Source organism: Nomascus leucogenys, chromosome X (assembly GCF_006542625.1).
Source record: "Nomascus leucogenys isolate Asia chromosome X, Asia_NLE_v1, whole genome shotgun sequence".
In the NCBI taxonomy this organism is placed as follows: Eukaryota; Metazoa; Chordata; class Mammalia; order Primates; family Hylobatidae; genus Nomascus; species Nomascus leucogenys.
This window is the reverse complement of record NC_044406.1, coordinates 119,439,713-119,460,249: the sequence shown is the minus strand read 5'-3', so window position 1 is coordinate 119,460,249 and position 20,537 is coordinate 119,439,713. Positions and strand designations below refer to the sequence as shown.

At 40.5% G+C, this 20,537-nt stretch overlaps 1 protein-coding gene across 3 annotated transcripts in view; it reads left to right on the top strand.

Moving 5' to 3' along the window:
• Window positions 1–20,537, top strand: part of GPC3 (glypican 3) — a 467,577-nt gene that overhangs the window by 299,868 nt on the left and 147,172 nt on the right. The gene's annotated exons all lie outside the window — the stretch shown is intronic.

The following is a 20,537-nucleotide window of genomic DNA, read 5'->3' as shown; positions in this document are numbered from 1 at the left end:
GCAATGAGCAGAGATCACATCACTGCACTCCAGCCTGGGTGACAGAGCGAGACTCTCCAAGAAAAAGAGAAAACATCTATGACATTCCAGATGATGTTATAATTTATAGTCCTCCTAGCAGTTGCAAAGTTTGAAGCACATAGAGAACTGTGTCTGAAGGCAATTTTACAGAGTTTAAAGCATAAAACAACTTTCTTCTGTCTTCGATTCTTCCGTCTCCTCATTTTGTGGGTCCTTATTTATTTCATTTGAAGGAATCACATACATCTTTTTTTTTTATTTGCAGATCATTTGTTAGAGAACTTGCATCCCGAAGTTTTTTTAAAAAAGCTCTCACAACCCAATAATACAAGGAACAAAAATCCCAATAAAAACGGGATGATTTGAAACGACATTTCTATAAGGAGATGTATAAATGGCCAATTAGCACATGAAGATGCTCCACATCATTAGTCATTATAGAAATGCAAATGAAAACCACAATGAAATACCACTTCATACACACTGTATGGCTGTAATAATGCGACAGAAACTAACAAGTGTTAGTGAGGATATGGGGAAATTGGAACCCTCATTCATTGCTGTTGGGATTGTAAAATGGTACAGCTACTTAGGAAAATAGTTTGTCTGCTTCTCAAAATGTTGAACATGTATTTCCCATAGAACCTAGCAATTCTACTTGTAAATATGTATATACCCAATAGAAATAAAAGCACATATCTACACAAAAACATGTACATATGTTCATAGCAGCATTAGTCACAATAGCCCAAAAGTGGAATAACCCTAATATCTGTCATCTGATGAATGGATAAACAGAATGTGGTATATCCATACAATGGAATATTATTCAGCCTAGAAAGGAATGAAATACTGACACATACTATAACCCAGATGAACCTTGAAAATATTATGGTAAATGATAAGCCAGTCACAAAAGACCACATAATACCTGATTCTATTTGTTTGAAATGTCCAGAATAGGCAAACCCATAGAGAAAAAGTAGATTAGTGGTTGGCAGAGCCTGGGTAGAGGATAATGGGGAGTGACTACTAATGGGTGTGAGGTTTCTTTTTTTTTTTTTTAATTATACTTTAGGTTTTAGGGTACATGTGCACAATGTGCAGGTTTGTTACATATGTATCCATGTGCCATGTTGATTTCCTGCACCCATTAACTCGTCATTTAGCATTAGGTATATCTCCTAATGCTGTCCCTCCCCCCTCCCCCCACCCCACAACAGTCCCCGGAGTGTGATGTTCCCCTTCCTGTGTCTATGAGTTCTCATTGTTCAATTCCCACCTATGAGTGAAAACATGCGGTGTTTGGTTTTTTGTCCTTGTGATAGTTTACTGAGAATGATGTTTTCCAGTTTCATCCATGTCCCTACAAAGGACATGAACTCATCATTTTTTATGGCTGCATAGTATTCCATGGTGTATATGTGCCACATTTTCTTAATCCAGTATATCGTTGTTGGACATTTGGGTTGGTTCCAAGTCTTTGCTATTGTGAATAGTGCCGCAATAAACATACGTGTGCATGTGTCTTTATAGCAGCATGATTTATAGTCCTTTGGGTATATACCCAGTAATGGGATGGCTGGGTCAAATGGTATTTCTAGTTTGAGATCCCTGAGGAATCGCCACACTGACTTCCACAATGGTTGAACTAGTTGACAGTCCCACAAACAGTGTAAAAGTGTTCCTATTTCTCCACATCCTCTCCAGCACCCGTTGTTTCCTGCTTTTTTAATGACGGCCATTCTAACTGGTGTGAGATGGTATCTCACTGTGGTTTTGATTTGCATTTCTCTGATGGCCAGTGATGATGAGCATTTCTTCATGTGTTTTTTGGCTGCATAAATGTCTTCTTTTGAGAAGTGTCTGTTCATGTCCTTTGCCCACTTTTTGATGGGGTTGTTTGTTTTTTTCTTGTAAATTTGTTTGAGTTCATTGTAGATTCTGGATATTAGCCCTTAGTCAGATGAGTAGGTTGCAAAAATTTTCTCCCATTCTGTAGGTTGCCTGTTCACTCTGATGGTAGTTTCTTTTGCTGTGCAGAATCTCTTTAGTTTAATTAGATCCCATTTGTCAATTTTGGCTTTGTTGCCATTGCTTTTGGTGTTTTAGACATGAAGTCCTTGCCCATGCCTATGTCCTGAATGGTATTGCCTAGGTTTTCTTGTAGGATTTTAATGGTTTTAGGTCTAACATTTAAGTCTTTAATCCATCTTGAATTAATTTTTGTATAAGGTGTAAGGAAGGGATCCAGTTTCAGCTTTCTACATATGGCTAGCCAGTTTTCCCAGCACCATTTATTAAATAGGGAATCCTTTCCCCATTGCTTGTTTTTGTCAGGTTTGTCAAAGATCAGGTAGTTGTAGATATGCGGCATCATTTCTGAGGGCTCTGTTCTGTTCCATTGATCTATGTCTCTGCTGTGGTACCAGTACCATGCTGTTTTGGTTACTGTAGCCTTGTAGTATAGTTTGAAGTCAGGTAGGGTGATGCCTCCAGCTTTGTTCTTTTGGCTTAGGATTGACTTGGCGATACGGGCTCTTTTTTGGTTCCATATGAACTTTAAAGTAGTTTTTTTCCAATTCTGTGAAGAAAGTCATTGGTAGCATGATGGGGATGGCATTGAATCTATAAATTACCTTGGGCAGTGTGGCCATTTTCACGATATTGATTCTTCCAACCCATGAGCATGGAATGTTCTTCCATTTGTTTGTATCCTCTTTTATTTCATTGAGTAGTGGTTTGTAGTTCTCCTTGAAGAGGTCCTTCACATCCCTTGTAAGTTAGATTCCTAGGTATTTTATTCTCTTTGAAGCAATTGTGAATGGGAGTTCACTCATGCTTTGGCTCTCTGTTTGTCTGTGATTGGTGTACAAGAATGCTTGTGATTTTTGTACATTGATTTTGTATCCTGAGACTTTGCTGAAGTTGCTAATCAGCTTAAGGAGATTTTGGGCTGAGACAATGGGGTTTTCTAGATATACAATCATGTCATCTGCAAACAGGGACAATTTGACTTCCTCTTTTCCTAGTTGAATACCCTTTATTTCCTTCTCCTGCCTGATTGCCCTGGCCAGAACTTCCAACACTATGTTGAATAGGAGTGGTGAGAGAGGGCATCCCTGTCTTGTGCCAGTTTTCAGAGGGAATGCTTCCAGTTTTTGCCCATTCAGTATGATATTGGCTGTGGGTTTGTCGTAGATAGCTCTTATTATTTTGAGATATGTCCCATCAATACCTAATTTATTGAGAGTTTTTAGCATGAAGGGTTGTTGAATTTTGTCAAAGGCCTTTTCTGCATCTATTGAGATAATCATGTGGTTTTTGTCTTTGGTTCTGTTTATATGCTGGATTACATTTATTGATTTGCATATGTTGAACCAGCCTTGCATCCCAGGGATGAAGCCTACTTGATTATGGTTGATAAGCTTTTTGATGTGCTGCTGGATTCAGTTTGCCAGTATTTTATTGAGGATTTTTGCATCAATGTTCATCAAGGATATTGGTCTGAAATTCTCTTTTTTGGTTATGTCTCTGCCAGGCTTTGGTATCAGGACGATGCTGGCTTCATAAAATGTGTTAGGGAGGATTCCCTCTTTTTCTATCGATTGGAATAGTTTCAGAAGGAATGGTACCAGTTCCTCCTTGTACCTCTGGTAGAATTCGGCTGTGAATCCATCAGGTCCTGGACTCTTTTTGGTTGGTAAGCTATTGATTATTGCCACAATTTCAGAACCTGTTATTGGTCTATTCAGAGATTCAACTTCTTCCTGATTTAGTGTTGGGAGGGTGTATTTGTCGAGGAATTTATCCATTTCTTCTAGATTTTCTAGTTTATTTGCATAGAGGTGTTTGTAGTATTCTCTGATGGTAGATTGTATTTCTGTGGGATCGGTGGTGATATCCCCTTTTTCATTTTTTATTGCATCTATTTGATTCTTCTCTCTTTTCTTCTTTATTAGTCTTGCTAGTGGTCTATCAATTTTGTTGATCTTTTCAAAAAACCAGCTCCTGGATTCATTAATTTTTTGAAGGGTTTTTTATGTCTCTATTTCCTTCAGTTCTGCTCTGATTTTAGTTATTTCTAGCCTTCTGCTAGCTTTTGAATGTGTTTGCTCTTGCTTTTCTAGTTCTTTTAATTGTGATGTTAGGGTGTCAATTTTGGATCTTTCCTGCTTTCTCTTGTGGGCATTTAGTGCTCTAAATTTCCCTCTACACACTGCTTTGAATGTGTCCCAGAGATTCTGGTATGTTGTGTCTTTGTTCTCGTTGGTTTCAAAGAACATCTTTATTTCTGCCTTCATTTCATTATGTACCCAATAGTCATTCAGGAGCAGGTTATTCAGTTTCCATGTAGTTGAGCGGTTTTGAGTGAGTTTCTTAATCCTGAGTTCTAGTTTGATTGCACTGTGGTCTGAGAGACAGTTTGTTATAATTTCTGTTCTTTTACATTTGCTGAGGAGAGCTTTACTTCCAACTATGTGGTCAATTTTGGAATAGGTGTGGTGTGGTGCTGAAAAAAATGTATATTCTGTTGATTTGGGGTGGAGAGTTCTGTAGATGTCTATTAGGTCCACTTTGTGCAGAGCTGAGTTCAATTCCTGGATATCCTTGTTAACTTTCTGTCTCGTTGATCTGTCTAATGTTGACAGTGGGGTGTTAAAATCTCCCATTATTATTGTGTGGGAGTTTAAGTCCCTTTGTAGGTCACTGAGGACTTGCTTTATGAATCTGGGTGCTCCTGTGTTGGGTGCATATATATTTAGGATAGTTAGCTCTTCTTGTTGAATTGATCCCTTTACCATTATGTAATGGCCTTCTTTGTCTCTTTTGATCTTTGTTGGTTTAAAGTCTATTTTATCAGAGACTAGGATTGCAACCCCTGCCTTTTTTTGTTTTCCATTTGCTTGATAGATCTTCCTCCATCCCTTTATTTTGAGTCTATGTGTGTCTCTGCACGTGAGATGGGTTTCCTGAATACAGCACACTGATGGGTCCTGACTCCTTATCCAGTTTGCCAGTCTGTGTCTTTTAATTGGAGCATTTAGCCCATTTACATTTAACGTTAATATTGTTATGTGTGAATCTGATCCTGTCATTATGATGTTAGTTGGTTATTTTGCTCGTTAGTTGATGCAGTTTCTTCCTAGCCTCAATGGTCTTTACAATTTGGCATGATTTTGCAGTGGCTGTTACCAGTTGTTCCTTTCCATGTTTAGTGCTTCCTTCAGGAGCTCTTTTAGGGCAGGCCTGGTGGTGACAAAATCACTCAGCGTTTGCTTGTCTGTAAAGTATTTTATTTCTCCTTCACTTATGAAGCTTAGTTTGGCTGGATATGAAATTCTGGGTTGAAAATTCTTTTCTTTAAGAATGTTGAATATCGGCCCCCACTCTCTTCTGGCTTGTAGAGTTTCTGCCGAGAGATCAGCTGTTAGTCTGATGGGCTTCCCTTTGTGGGTAACCCGACCTTTCTCTCTGGCTGCCCTCAACATTTTTTCCTTCATTTCAACTTTGGTGAATCTGACAATTATGTGTCTTGGAGTTGCTCTTCTCGAGGAGTATCTTTGTGGCATTCTCTGTATTTCCTGAATCTGAATGTTGGCCTGCCTTGCTAGATTGGGGAAGTTCTCCTGGATAATATCTTGCAGAGTGTTTTCCAACTTGGTTCCATTCTCCCCGTCATTTTCAGGTACACCAATCAGACGTAGGTTTGGTTTTTTCACATAGTCCCAAATTTCTTGGAGGCTTTGTTCATTTCTTTTTATTCTTTTTTCTCTAAACTTCCCTTCTCGCTTCATTTCATTCATTTCATCTTCCATCAGTGATACCCTTTCTTCCAGTTGATTGCATCTGCTACTGAGGCTTCTGCAATCTTCGCGTAGTTCTCGAAACTTGGCTTTCAGGTCCATCAGCTCCTTTAAGCCCTTCTCTCCATTGGTTATTCTAGTTATCCATTCTTCTAATTTTTTTTCAAAATTTTTAACTTCTTTGCTATTGTTTTGAATTTCCTCCCGTAGCTCGGAGTAGTTTGATCATCTGAAGCCTTCTTCTCTCAACTCGTCAAAGTCATCCTCCATCCAGCTTTGTTCCGTTGCTGGTGAGGAACTGCGTTCCTTTGGAGGAGGAGAGGTGCTCTGCTTTTTAGAGTTTCCAGTTTTTCTGCTCTGTTTTTTCCCCATCTTTGTGGTTTTATCTACTTTTGGTCTTTGAGGATGGTGATGTACAGATGAGTTTTTGGTGTGGACGTCCTTTCTGTTTGTTAGTTTTCCTTCTACCAGACAGGCCCCTCAGCTGCAGGTCTGTTGGAGTTTACTAGAGGTCCACTCCAGACCCTGTTTGGCTAGGTGTCAGCAGCGGTGGCTGCAGAACAGCAGATTTTCATGAGACCACAAATTCAGCTGTCTGATAGTTCCTCTGGAAGTTTTGTCTCAGAGGAGTACCCAGCCGAGTGAGGTGTCAGTCTGTCCCTACTGGGGGGTGCCTCCCAGTTAGGCTGCTCAGGGGTGAGGGACCCACTTTAGGAGGCAGTCTGTCCGTTCTCAGATCTCCAGCTGTGTGCTGGGAGAACCACTACTCTCTTCAAAGCTGTCAGTCAGACAGGGACATTTAAGTCTGTGGAGGTTCCTGCTGACTTTTTGTTTGTCTGTGCCCTGCCCCCAGAGGTGGAGCCTACAGAGGCAGGCAGGCCTCCTTGAGCTGTGGTGGGCTCCACCCAGTTTGAGCTTCCTGGCTGCTTTGTTTACCTAAGCAAGCCTGGGCAATGGCGGGCGCCCCTCCCCCAGCCTTGATGCCGCCTTGCAGCTTGATCTCAGACTGCTGTGCTAGCAATCAGCGAGACTCCGTGGGCATAGGACCCTCCGAGCCTGGTGCGGGACACAATCTCCTAGTGTGCCGTTTTCTAGGCCCGTTGGAAAAGCGCAGTATTAGGGTGGGACTGACCCGATATCCCAGGTGCCGTCTGTTACCCCTTTCTTTGACTAGGAAAGGGAACTCCCTGACCCCTTGCGCTTCCCGAGTGAGGCAATGCCTCGCCCTGCTTCGGCTCGTGCACAGTGCGCTTCACCGACTGTCCTGCACCCACTGTTTGGCACTCCCTAGTGAGATGAAACCGGTACCTCAAGCAGAAATGCAGAAATCACCCGTCTTCTGTGTCGCTGGGGCTGGGAGCTGGAGACCGGAGCTGTTCCTATTTGGCCATCTTGGCTCCACCCCGGAATCACATTCATCTTGATAGCTATCATTTATTGAGAGTTAATTGTATATTAAGTACCATGCTTAGTGCTTCGTATGTATTATTTATCTTTATAACAATCCTATGAAATGAATACTGTTATTTTCCCCCATTATTCAGATGAAGATAGAGAAAGGAAGAAAAGGGAGGGAAAGAGAAATACCATTTCACTGAGCAATTTTACTGAAATATTTTATGGAGCATTTGTTTTTTTTGTTTGTTTGTTTGTTTTTTTGTTTGTTTGCTTTTTTTTTTTTTTTGAGTCAGAGTCTCACTTTGTTGCCCAGGCTGGAGTACAATGGCATGATCTTGGCTCACTGCAACCTCCGCCTCCCAAGATCAAGTGATTCTCCCACCTCAGCCTCCTGAGTAGCTGTGATTACAGGCACCTGCCATCATGCCTGGCTAACTTTTGTATTTTTAGTAGAGATGGGGTTTCACCATGTTGGCCAGGCTGGTCTCGAACTCCTGACCTCGGGTGATCCACCTGCCTCGGCCTCCCAAAGTGCTGAAATTACAGGTGTGAGCCACTCCGCCCAGCCGACTATTTGTTAATATAATCTATGCTATCATTATCTGTGAAGAATTTGCTCATCACTGAAAAGGAAATCATATATATTCATTATATTCATTTATTCAGCAAGTATTTACTGAGCACCTTCTAAGTGCCAAGCCTGTTGAAATGAACAAAACAGACATAATTTCCTGTCCTCGCAGAGCTTTCATTCTGGTGCACTAGTGGTATTGCTAACCTCCATTGCTTTCCATGTGGGAGGAATAGCTTGCGATTGAAAAATTAAATCAAGAGGATAGAATGCTTAGGAAACCACAAGGAGTTGATGAACATGCTTTAGAAAATGTTTGTACAAGTAGCATGTTGTAGAGGAGAATGCAGAAGAGACCCAAAATCGAGTCTAAATCTTTCACTAATTAGTTGCTTAACCAAAGGCAAGTGACTTAATCTCTCTAGGCCTTGGTTTCCCCCATCTAAAAAAGGAGGTGGTTGGATTAGAGCCCCTCCAGGTCTGACAATCTGTGTGTATTTTTTCTTATTAATTTATTCACTCATTCATACCTTCAGCACTTGTGTTTTGAGATATTATGTGTCAGGCACCAAGCTAGGCGCTAGGGATGCAAGGGTGAAAAAGGCAAGTTAGCTGCTTTGAAGAGCTTACATTCTAGTGGGACCCAATACCAGGACATGGAATGCTGAATGGAATTTATTAGCAGTATAATGGAGTGCAAAGAGGAAGGCTTTGGAGCCAGATGAATTTGGGTTTGCCTCTCAGTTCTGCTACTAACTGTGGCCTTGGGTGAGTCACTTAACCTAAAAAGTCTCAAGGTCCTCCCCCTCTGTAAGGGAAGGGCATCTCACAGGATTGTTGTAACTATTAGGAGAGATCATAAATGAAAAGCCCCTAGCAGACTGGCACATACTGGAAGCTCAATTTATATTACTTCTCTATTTTTCCCCCTTTCCCCTTCACTCCTCCTCTTTCCAACGCAAAACAAAAGACACGTCAGAAAATAGCTTGTTCCTCATCTATGCTATTTTACTGACATGGGACAATGAGAATAAGGTTGCATGCCACCCTGAATGAGGCACTGAAATTGTATGGAGATACATTTCCCTCTGGCAAATGTAAATCAGCCTGGAAGGATTAATGGCTCCATACACTGGAGAAATAATGTATATTTGTCATCCTAAAAGCTCATCAGGTACTAAGAAGAATCATGAACATATTTTTTTTTAAATTTTCAGAAAAAAGCAGTTGGTATTTGGCTTTATAAAAAGCTGATGCTTTAAAACTGATACAAACAATAACTATTTGAAAAAGAATATATCCACAGGTCAAATATGTGCTTCTTACATAAACTTGATGAGAAACCATTCCAGTGCCTTGTCCAGTGTTATGTATGTTACTATAGCAAAAAATGAACAACTCCTGAATATTTGTTTTAAGCAGCTTATCTTCTAACCATGGTTTCTTATTAAAAAGGAAATTTTACTTTACAAATATATTTATTTACTGATGTGTTCATTCATTCACGTATTCATTCTAACAAATATTTGAGCACTTATCCAGTATCAAGCACTAATATTTGTTTCTTCATTGTGATTGTTTGAAGCAAATATTATAACCCTGCTGGATTTATCTTCTATTGTTTATGGTGAAAAATCAGATTGATCCAGTTTTAGTTAATTGTAAAATAATTTATTCCCAGGCATATGTATTTTGAATTAGTGGAATTTTTATTGAATTTTGCTCATACTGACTACTTCATGTTTGGTACACTTCGGTGAAGGATGATGCCCTGGAACCAAGAAATTTCTCTTCTATCAAATGGTGGAATCCAAAGCCTGCTAAATTTGAATGAGTCCAAAAGTTAGCCAAATGTACTTTTATATCATTAAAAGAACTATGTTAACTGAAATATTTTTGTTTCATTTGCTAGCTTTAAGCCTTAGGGCATTGAACAAAATAATAAAATAAATATTGTAGTATGGAGAAAAGCTATTATTCCAAACTCCTATTTATATTTCTGATTTCTGAAAAAATCTTTATTTTCAAAATGACTTTTATTCTTAATATATACTATCCAGGAAAGAAAGAAAGGAAAGAAGGGAGGTAAGAAGGAAGGAAGGATGAAGGGAAGGAAGGCAGGAAGAAAATAAATCAAACATATTTTCAGACAGAATAAGGGTAGTGTAATCCAGGAAATGACTCCTTCTTGGTTAGTAACCTCAGGTTATAATTAACTTGTACTTGTATTACTGACCTAATGCAATGATCAAACTAGGGAATAATGTCAAACTAAAGTTTTTAAAAATTACTCACGAATATACCTTTAATAATATGAAGTTCTTTAGCCTGAAGACATGTATGGCCTCTGTTTTTACCATTTATAAAGATTAGCTTTGCATTCGTGTCTCATCTATAGTGGAAACCTCTTTCTAGAGCTTTTCAATAAATTTCTCATTTAATTTAGTCTTAAGTAACAGTTACCACTTCCTATTGTCCAATGGGTTGTAATTTTGTTATCTTTCTAGGTCAAGTTTGTGTGCCTGTAAAAAATTTTACTTTTAGTCAAGAAAAATTATGAAAATCAAGGATCCTGATAGGGAATGAGACTTGTCAGTGGAGACACTTGATCAAAAGGAAAATATTGATGTTGAGGGAAATACTGAGCAATATTCATGTCAGCTGGGTTATTAGAGCTGTTTGTAGCCTACTATGGATGTATAGATCACTCAACTTTTAAAGAGTTAATTCCTTGTCTCTCTAAATAAGGTCATATTTTCCATCCTTTCAATTTTTATCTCTTATGAATGCAATCAATTGAAATATGAATGAAGAGAATGTTTTCACTGATCCAGTCTTAGGGAGTACCACATAAGCCTATCATTCATCCTTCTCAGCTTCCCACCACCACCCTATCTGGGCTCGAGATAAACACTGGTTTGTGTACCAGGACTTAGCTGAGAAACCTTCAAATTAGCAAACTGGGCCTATGTGAGATATCCTCTTTTATGTGAGCCACTAGCATATCCTACAGGCAAAGATTTCCTACAATTACCAAAGGCAGAAAGATCCTCCAGCTTCTGCCTTTGTCAAACTACAGAGAATTTCAATTAGAGAGTCCTTGGGACCAAGAGAAAGATAAAGGAACCCAGATTGCTGAGTTAACACTGGGCTTCACAATAAGTAAATGTCTTTGCCCTGATAACACCCAAATGAAGAGTGGACATTTTTGTAAATCATTCGCAAACACCCTTTTTGCTAGGCCAAATATCTCGATAATTGACTGAATTTTCATTCATTTTCTGGATAGTTTGATACTTTATAAATTAATATAACAGAGCAACTATAAATTAGTTTTAGTTTCTATAAATTAGTTTAGAATCTATAAATTAGTAAACAGAGTTTGACACCTGTTTAAATTAGTATAACACAGAAACTGTTTAAACTATATATGTTCAAAAACCCCTAGTTTGTGAGAAAAAAAAAAAAAACGTGTTTTGTCTTTACATTTAATATCTGATAGGCCAGGCGTGGTGGCTCACGCCTGTAATCCCAGCACTCTGGGAGGCCAAGACAGGCAGATCACAAGTTCAGGAGTTCGAGACCAGCCTGGCCAATATAGTGAAACCCCATCTCTACTAAAAATATTTTTAAAAAAATTATCTGGGCGTGGTGGCAGGTACCTGTAGTCCCAGCTACTTGGGAGGCTGAGGTAGGAGAATCACTTTCCAGGAGGTGGAGGTTGCAGTGAGCTGAGAACCCAGGAGGCGGAGGTTGCAGTGAGCTGAGATCATGCCACTGCACTCCAGCCTGGGTGACAGAGTAAGACTCCATCTCAAAAAAAAAGAAAAACAAACTCTGATAATTCAGGCTCATTCCACACAGATTGAGCACTTAATATATAATAGGGCATACCTTGATAAGTAGAATCCAGCTCCTGCCCCTGCTAAGGAGTTCACAACCTAATGAGAAGGATGAGGAAAGAAAATCAACCCATCTCTGCCGGGCGCGGTGGCTCACGCCTGTAATCCCAGCACTTTGGGAGGCCGAGGCAGGAGGATCACGAGGTCAGGAGATCGAGACCATCCTGGCTAACATGGTGAAACCTCGTCTCTACTAAAAGTACAAAAAAAAAAAAATTAGCTGGGCATGGTGGCAGGTGCCTGTAATCCCAGCTACTCAGGAGGCTGAGGCAGGAGAATGGCGTGAACCCAGGAGGCAGAGCTTGCAGTGAGCCGAGATCACGCCACTGCACTCCAACCTGGGTGACAAAGCGAGACTCCATCTCCAAAAAACAAAACAAAACAAACAAACAAACAAACAAAAGAAAATCAAGCCCATCTCTTCCCCAGCAGTCCAGGGAGAACTCCTCTTAGAGGTATCACAACAGAGGCCCCATCCATGTGTACTGTGCGTGTGTGTGCAGGCGCAAGTGTGTGTGTGTGTGTGTGTGTGTGTGTGTGTGTGTGTGTGTGTGTGTTGAGGTAAAATTTGCATGACAAAATTACCATTTTAAGGTGTACGATTCAGTGGCATTTAGTCCATTCACAATGTTGTACAACCACCATCTCTCTCTAGTTCCAAGACATTTCATCACTCCAAAAGGAAACCTTGTTGTACATTAATGGGCACTCCCCATTTCCCCTTTCCTCCAGCCCCTGGCAAGCAACAATCTGCTTTCTGTCCCAACAGATTTACTTATTCTAAGGGTTTCATATAAATGGAATCATTCACTTAGTATTATGTTCTTAAGGTTTATCCAAGTTGTAGCACATATCAGTACTTTATCATTTTATGGCCAAATAATATTTCATTGCAGGTATATAACATATTTTGTTTATCCATTCATCAGTTTTTATCCATTTTTATATAAACCCTGAGCAACTACTTCTCTGTCAGATCTCTCTCACTACCTCTGCATTCAGCTTAGCTCACCCTTATCCTTGAAGACAGGTCAGCCAAACCTATAGGCCTCCCATCCTCATCATCCTTGAGCACTACCTAAATGCTAGCCTATCACCAGACCTCATCTCTGTAATCCTTTGCAACGATTCTCCCCTGAGTCTTTGTCTCAGCCTTCTGTTTGTAGTCAGCTGGCCTCTCCTACAATTAGCACACCTCCCATAGGGGTTTATATTTCCCTAGTGACTTTGAGGCTTATCAACTCTGCATAGACATCTACTTGTACTTTACTTTGTGGCACGATGCCTTAGTTCCCTTTGTGATTCAGCTGGAGCTGCTCATGCTACCCCTTTATCATGTTGCTGGGCCAGATGGGCCTGGCTCCAGATGTCACCTCCAGGATATTGCTGTTTTCTGGCTGACAGTTTCTACATAGCCACTTCTGTTCATTATGAATTGGAGCTGGGCGTGGTGACACATGCCTGTTGTCCCAGATACTCAGAAGGCTAAGGCAGGAGGACTGTTTGAGCCCAGGAGTTTCAGTCCAGCCTGGGCACACAGCAAGACCCCATCTCTTAAAAAAAAAAAAACTATGTTATGAATGCACGTTCATCTTTAATTCTCTCATGATGACTCTGAGACTCTCACATGGGGCAGCTGGCATTACTAAATAAACTCCCTAAGGTCTGCAGGGGCAAATTGTGGTGAATCTGCCTCCTCTTTATCTTATGCAATCTTACCTCTCATTTCACCTGAGAAATTATATATATATATATACACACACACACTGAATTCTCTTATTTCCACTGACCAGACAAGTCTTCCAATGTTTCTAATGCCTCTTCAGGATTTCTCTGCTTAATTGAGAAGGCAGAAGTGGGAATATGCAAAGCAATTATGTTAATTCTCAGAGTTTTGTCCGTTGTCTCAAAACCTTCTGGATGTTTCAGAAAAGTACAGGAAGGAAACATTTTTCTCTCTTTTCTGCTGGGTTGGAAGGATACACTGTGGCATGTCAGCAAGTTGAAGTGAATATGAGAAAACCATGAACACCCCATTCATAAGATGTGTAAAATCATACAAACAATTAAATGACCAAAATAGCTTCTTTTTTCCCTTATGATCTAGGAAAGGCAAGGGAGAATAGTTGGTTCTGCTTTTATAATGCAATTATTTTAAGAACATGGTATGTTTTGAGAAATTTGGTTGGGGGCACAGTTCTTTCTTTTCTTTAATTTTTATTTCTATAGCTTTTGGAGTACAAGTGGGTTTTTGTTACATGGATCAATTATATCGTGGTGAATTCTGAGATTTTAGTGCATCTATCACCCAAGTAGTGTATGTTGTACCTAAAAATTTCTAACACGAAAAACTCTTTCACTGGTTTATATGGAAACAAGGAAAGACCTTCAGAATCTTCAATCTAGTAGTAAAGAGATTAAGTAAAAAAAGAGACATATATGCCAAAGTGCATATATACTCACACATACATATGAAACATGCACATCTCATTCTAGTCACGTCAGAACAGGCCAGTGGTACGCAGCAGTTGCTATACATCACTCCCATGCTCTCATGCTGAAATAAGTCATTATTTGTTGTTGTTGTTTTATAATTTATAGGGTGGCTTTTCTCCAAAGGGCCCAAGGCAGTATCCATACAATTTTAAATATAAGATAGCCAAGGCAAACATCAATGGGGAAATAAATAAATAAAATACAGAGCCAAGAGGAAGAGGGTACAGAAAAACATAAACAATAGACAATGGAAATAATATTCAGTAGCACTGAGTCAGGTCCATTGATTCAGGCATAAGTCAGACTAAAGTCATGCTGAAGGTGAGAGTCAGTAGCTCTTCTCAGCCACTGTTATGGTGATTTGAGGGTTGGAAACTGAGGTATAGTCTTCAACTTCCCAGCTCTCTCTTCTCATGGCGAGTTCTTCCTTTGCCCCTACATTGGAGGAGGCTCTGCTTATGAAGGTGGGAGGGAGAGAGGGACAAATAGGGCTTCGGTATTTGATTTATCACTGTCCATCTCCACAGTTCCTGGTCCCCCTAAGACATTTTTGGATTTCATTTCTACTTCTAGTTTTCCCAGGAGCAGAAACATGATAATTCATTTTTTCCAATTTGGGGAACTGCTATGTTAGCCTGAGTGTGTGCCCAAGAATGAACATACTGAAGTATAATGATGCTTTGCTAGTATGGCAGTTTGCATATTCTACCTTGCCTTAAATAAGTCAAGATTGCTCTTGGAAAGCCTTTGAAGGAGAAATGGATTATGCAGAAAGTGACTTAATTTGATATAGCATGAAATATTTATGGCAGCTAAGAACTTTTTTAAATTCTGGTAAGGCAGAACAGATCAGTTTGGAGAGTACCCCCATGTAATAATCTCTCTATGGACTTCGATTGGCATATTTTTCAGCAGCGATTTATCTTAGATGTAGTCTTTAGTGACAGCTATTTATCAGGACATACTCTCGTGGCAATACAGTAACATTTATCCCTTAAGATTATGGTGTAATATACAGTAGCTTTACCATCAGAATTGAGTGAGAAAAACACAGCTTATGCTGCTGACGGATGGCTTAATACAGTGTGCTCCATTCAGGATGTGTTAGACTTGGTTGACTGTCATGTCTTAAGTAGCAGAAAGAGACATTTTCATGGCTAAACATTGATTGTCTATAGACAACCTGTTGAATACTGGGTAGCTTATTACTTTAAGCAGATTGCGTCCTATTAGTATACAATTCCAGCCTCTGTTGAGCTCAGTTGGATCATTTTGTGATACGAAGAGCATTTGGGGGCCTCCAAAGCAGGTCCCAGCATATCCACACCCTCAACAAATAAACATCACCCCCTAATTGCCTCTTGGAAATGTGATTCTGATGGTTGGATAAGGCCTGTCTCCTTTTACTATCACTGCTCCATGAATCAGAAATCTTCTATTTTAGCCTGGAAGGCTTAGGAGATGGAACCAGGAAGAAACATATCTGCTTTTAAGAAATGAGTAAATTAACATACTAGAGCTTCTCTGCCCCTTAAGTATTATTGCCTCCTTCAAAGGTAGTGCCTTGGTAAGTGACAGATGGACTCCACTGATGCTGCCAGTCTTCCAAATAATTTTTCCACCTTTTTGGAAAAAGCCTTGTGGGTTTATGGCTGATCCCTGCCATCTACAAGTTGTTGATTCTCAACCAGTTGATCATCGGTGGTGCAGGCTGAGGTCTTCAGTGAGAAGACCCTGAAACGTTAGGAAACATACTCTAGGTGATTAATACATATTGGGAAGAGTGCAGTCTTTAGAATGATCCAGATGGATTTTTTTTTTTTTTTTGAGTCAGAGTCTAGCTCTGTGACCCAGGCTGGAGTGCAGTGGCACAATCTTGGCTCACCACAACCTCAGCCTCCCGGATTCAAGCGATTCTCCTGCCTCAGCCTCCCAAGTAGCTGGGATTATAGGCACGTGCCACCATGCCTGACTAATTTTTGTATTTTTAGTAAAGACAGGGTTTCACCATGTTGGTCAGGCTGGTCTCGAACTCCTGACCTCAAGTGATCTGCCCTCCTCAGCTTCCTAAAGTGCTGGGATTACAGGCCTGAGCCACCGCGCCCGGCCCCAGATGGATATTTTAATCCTGGTTCAGACACCAGCTGTGTGCTTTGGGCAGGACATTTAATATGACATTCTGTTACCTTATTTGTAAGATGGGAGTAATGATACCTACTCTGCAGGGCTGTTGTGAAGATAAGTTCTGGCACATAGGCACTTAAATAATTGATAGCTGGTGTTGATATTGTCATTACCATTATACCATGGTTGAGCAGCCCATGTAAATGTCCAGAGTAAGGGTGAAGAGGTGTGGGCCATGTTTCTTCCCATAAAGGTAAACTGGATCTTTTTGGGGAAATAGTGTGAGTCTTTGGGAACCAAACTGCTAAATGAGGTGGCTGATCAAGCAGGCTCATACCATTTGGGGTTCATTTGGAATGAGAGAATAAAATAATAGGGCTGTTTCCTTCTTCTGACATTTATATTGGCTTTAAATGGGGTTTCCAAAGAGGAGTTCCAGGAACTTTTTTGTAGAGACTGGGTCTCGCTGTGTTGCTCAGGCTGGTCTGGAACTCCTGGGTTTAAGCGATCCTCCTGCCTTAGGCTCCTAGGTAGCCGAGATTATGGGCATGTACCACCACGCCCAGCAAGAAGTGTTTTGAGTGATGTCAGCATAATTGTTGCAACAATGTTTGGGCTGCATACATTCTGGTAGATTTATACAAATTTGAAATCTGTCATGACTTTATATTCACTCCTCAGAGAGCATGTAAGTTGAATACTGATTGAAACAAGGCTGCTGAGTGTGATAAGTGTGCTGACGTTTCCCTGGAAAATTTCTTTTAGTGTTATCAGTGTCACTTCATCAGAACATCTCTGACCTCCACAAACAGTAACACCCCCCTGAAACATTTTTGTCCAATTTCTCTGACTCAGAAAGTTTCTTTCTGATAGTCAATCACTGAGCATCAGTGAAAGTGGACTCTTGGGACTTGCAGTGTGAAGCACAGGGAAAGGTATGTTAGGGAAGCCTCTTTCTTGGGAGCTTCCTGCTAGCAGCTCTGCTCTTAGAACACCTCTGGCAGTTGTCATTGTTGTGGCTGTGATCATTGGATTGTGGTGGTGGTTTTTCTGTTCCACAGGCTACAGGAAATGGCTGGCAGGTGCCACTTTCTTTGCTGCTACTGGCACAGTTCTTTCCCTAGCGTACAAGCTCTTGGTGACTTCTTTGAAAGAAATTTAGCTCTCCTATTTTTTGCTCTTTCTTCCTATACTTCAGCAAGTACAAAATCTTGTTTGAGTTTCTCTGATGATTTTTTACTGATAGAAATGTAGACAAACAGTTGAAGGATTAACAGAAAGCACACAGAGTTATGTGGCAACCTAAGGCAGTGTATTAGAGTGTTTAAACTTACAACCTTAGAGTCAGCAAAGCCTGGGTTTGAATGCCTGCTCCATTACCTATTAGCTCCTTCTTTTCACTGATCCTCATCTTCCCCACATGTAAAATGGAGTTAATAGTTTCTCCCTTAACAGATTGTTGAAAAGATTCCAGGAGATTGCGAAGTGAAGAGTATAGTGAGTGGAACACAGTTAGTCTCTCAAAAATGGTAGCTATTATTGCTGTTCTTCAGAAAAACCTATAAAAAAGCCCTTGAAGATCTTTACTGGGAGATAGATGGAGCTAGGCCTGATACTGGCTCCCTTCAATAACCCATTCTTAACTTTTCAGGAACAGCCTCACCTACCCCCCTCTCATTTTTATGTGATTTCCTCTTTTTTTATGCAAAAACATTAAAATCCCAATCCTTGGTCGTGGTTGGTACAAATGGTGGGCATTTGAGTCCACTGAGGATCAAGTGAGAGTTATTTTCATCTAAGGGTATGCACTAGGCTGGCCTTCTTACCTTCAGCATCTTGTTTCACAGCAAAGACATCTTAAACCATTTCTCCTATGACTGCTTTATAGAGATTAACTCGGGCAATCTTCCTAAATTACATTAAAAACCATGATGAGTCTAGTTTCAGGTCAAAAATAGTTGTTCAGTGCTCTAAAGCCCTTTCTGTCACCCTTGAGTTAGTCTTTGTAGAAAAGGAGAAAGATCATTAAAATCAGTCACGATTTCCCAATTTCTCAAGCCAATGAATTTTATTCTTTTACGTGAGTATGGCTTTGATCCATGGGTTTGTCTCCTTTATAATGTAGTTTCATTTCCCTGTGAAAAGAAATGTGTTTTAATTTGTAACTCCAGTGTCACAGGAGCTTCCTATTTTTTGCACCCTCAGATCTTAGTGATCCACATGGTCAGATGGATCTGAAAAACTACCCAAATGAACTTTTTCTTGGTTTGAGCCACTTGTTGGCCCATTTTGTCATTGTTCTCTTTGCGTCTAATCACAGCTTCGGGCCTAGAGCTGGAATGAGTACTTGTTCAGCAGGAGCCAGAGTAAGGTGTTCCCACCTGGGGTAGGGATATAGCAGTTGGGGTTGGAGGGATGCATAGAGGATTGCACTATGTAAGAACTCATGCTGAAAAGCTAATTTCCAAATACTATTAGGGAGCACTAAGACAAGGACCATCTTAGGACGGGCTAGAAAAAGAGCCATTGGCTAGCTTACCCCTACTTATCCTTAACATTATCTCTTCTGAGGACCCTGAATCCTCCTGTCCACGCCTTTGTCTGGGTTAAGGCTTGCTGGCACCTTATCTTCTCTCTAGCATGTCCCCAGCGACACTCTATTGAGAGCTTTTACATGTCTGTCTGTAATCTTCTAGTAGCTCCTTAGTGACTAGTACTATGGGCCGGGCACAGTGGCTCATGCCTGTAATCCCAGCACTTTGGGAGGCCGAGGTGGGTGGATTGCCTGAGCTCAGGAGTTTGAGACCAGCCTGGGCAACATGTCGAAACCCCGTCTCTACCAAAAATAGAAAAAATTAGCCGGGCGTGGTGGCATGTGCCTGTAGTTTCAATTACCCGGGAGGCTGAGGCGGGAAGATCGCTTGAACCCGAGAGGTCGAGGCTGCAGTGAGCTATGATTGCACCACTGCACTCTAACCTGGGTGACATAGTGATCCGCTGTCTCAAAAAAAAAAAGAGTAGTACTGTGTCTTCCATCTATAGAACCTCATTGCTTAGCTGTGCCTGCTATAGAGTAAACTCTATATATGTTTATTGAATTCATAGGATGAACCAACAAACATAGTTGTGGGTAACAGACCTTAGTACTAGGCCTAGCTTCCCATGGTATCACTGTACCATTAGGCAGATTAAACTCTATTTTGTTTTCTCCTTTTGTGAAATTAATACCGCCCCTGCCTACGTCAAAGGGTTGCTGTGAGCCTCCAATAAGAAAATGCATATGAGATGTTTTTGAAAATTATAAATTACCCTCCATTTACTCGATGTTAGTGTAGAAGAGTAGATCAGATGTAGGGGGAAGTTTTACCCTGAATAAATGGAACACTGGGTAATCAACACAGCATTACTGGGCTCTCTTTACAAACATGGATCCTTTAGTAGCTTCCTGAGTATCTCTCTCTGTACATCTCTCAAGGACTTGAGGAATATTACTTAAAAAAATTTTTCAGCAAATCCACCTATCCCCATGAATTTTATTTTGAAACAAGTCAGCCTGTGGTGCTGAATTAAACCAGTTGGCCCTGGATAAGGAAATACTTTCAGAGATTGGTAGCATCAGTTTAAATTAATGAAAAGTCTGAGTGACAGATCATTTTAAAGTAAATGCAGTTTTATTACTTTCAAGCACATATAATAACAATGCTGGGAATTGAATTTGGAGAAAGACAGCATGTGTCAGAGAATCGAAGCATACAAATAAGAATCATTGATAAGGAAGCTATTGCTGTGTGGCTGTCCTGCTAAAGACCATCCTCCTCAAATTGGCTAATGTTCCCCTGGAGAAGCTTATCTATTTAAGAAACCCCTATTTTTTTTCATTTATAGGCATGAAGAAAGTACCATTGCAAATTCCTATACATGGCTTCTGGATAACCCAGCTTTTTCAAACCCCAGTGGATAGCGTCTAGCAGCAGTGTCCTGCTTTCTGGTTATAACAAATAATAATCTCGAACAGCAAACACCCTCTGGCCCCTACAGTGATCAACTTTTTCCAGGTTGCCTAGGACTTTCCAGGTTTAGCACAGAAGGTCCTAAGTCCTATGAAACCCCTCAGTCCCAGCAAACTGGGGTGGTTGGTTACCTATTGGTACCTATGACTCTTACAGCTACTAAATATGGGGAAAAGATGCAGTCATGGGGGTTTACATTGAAGGGGTG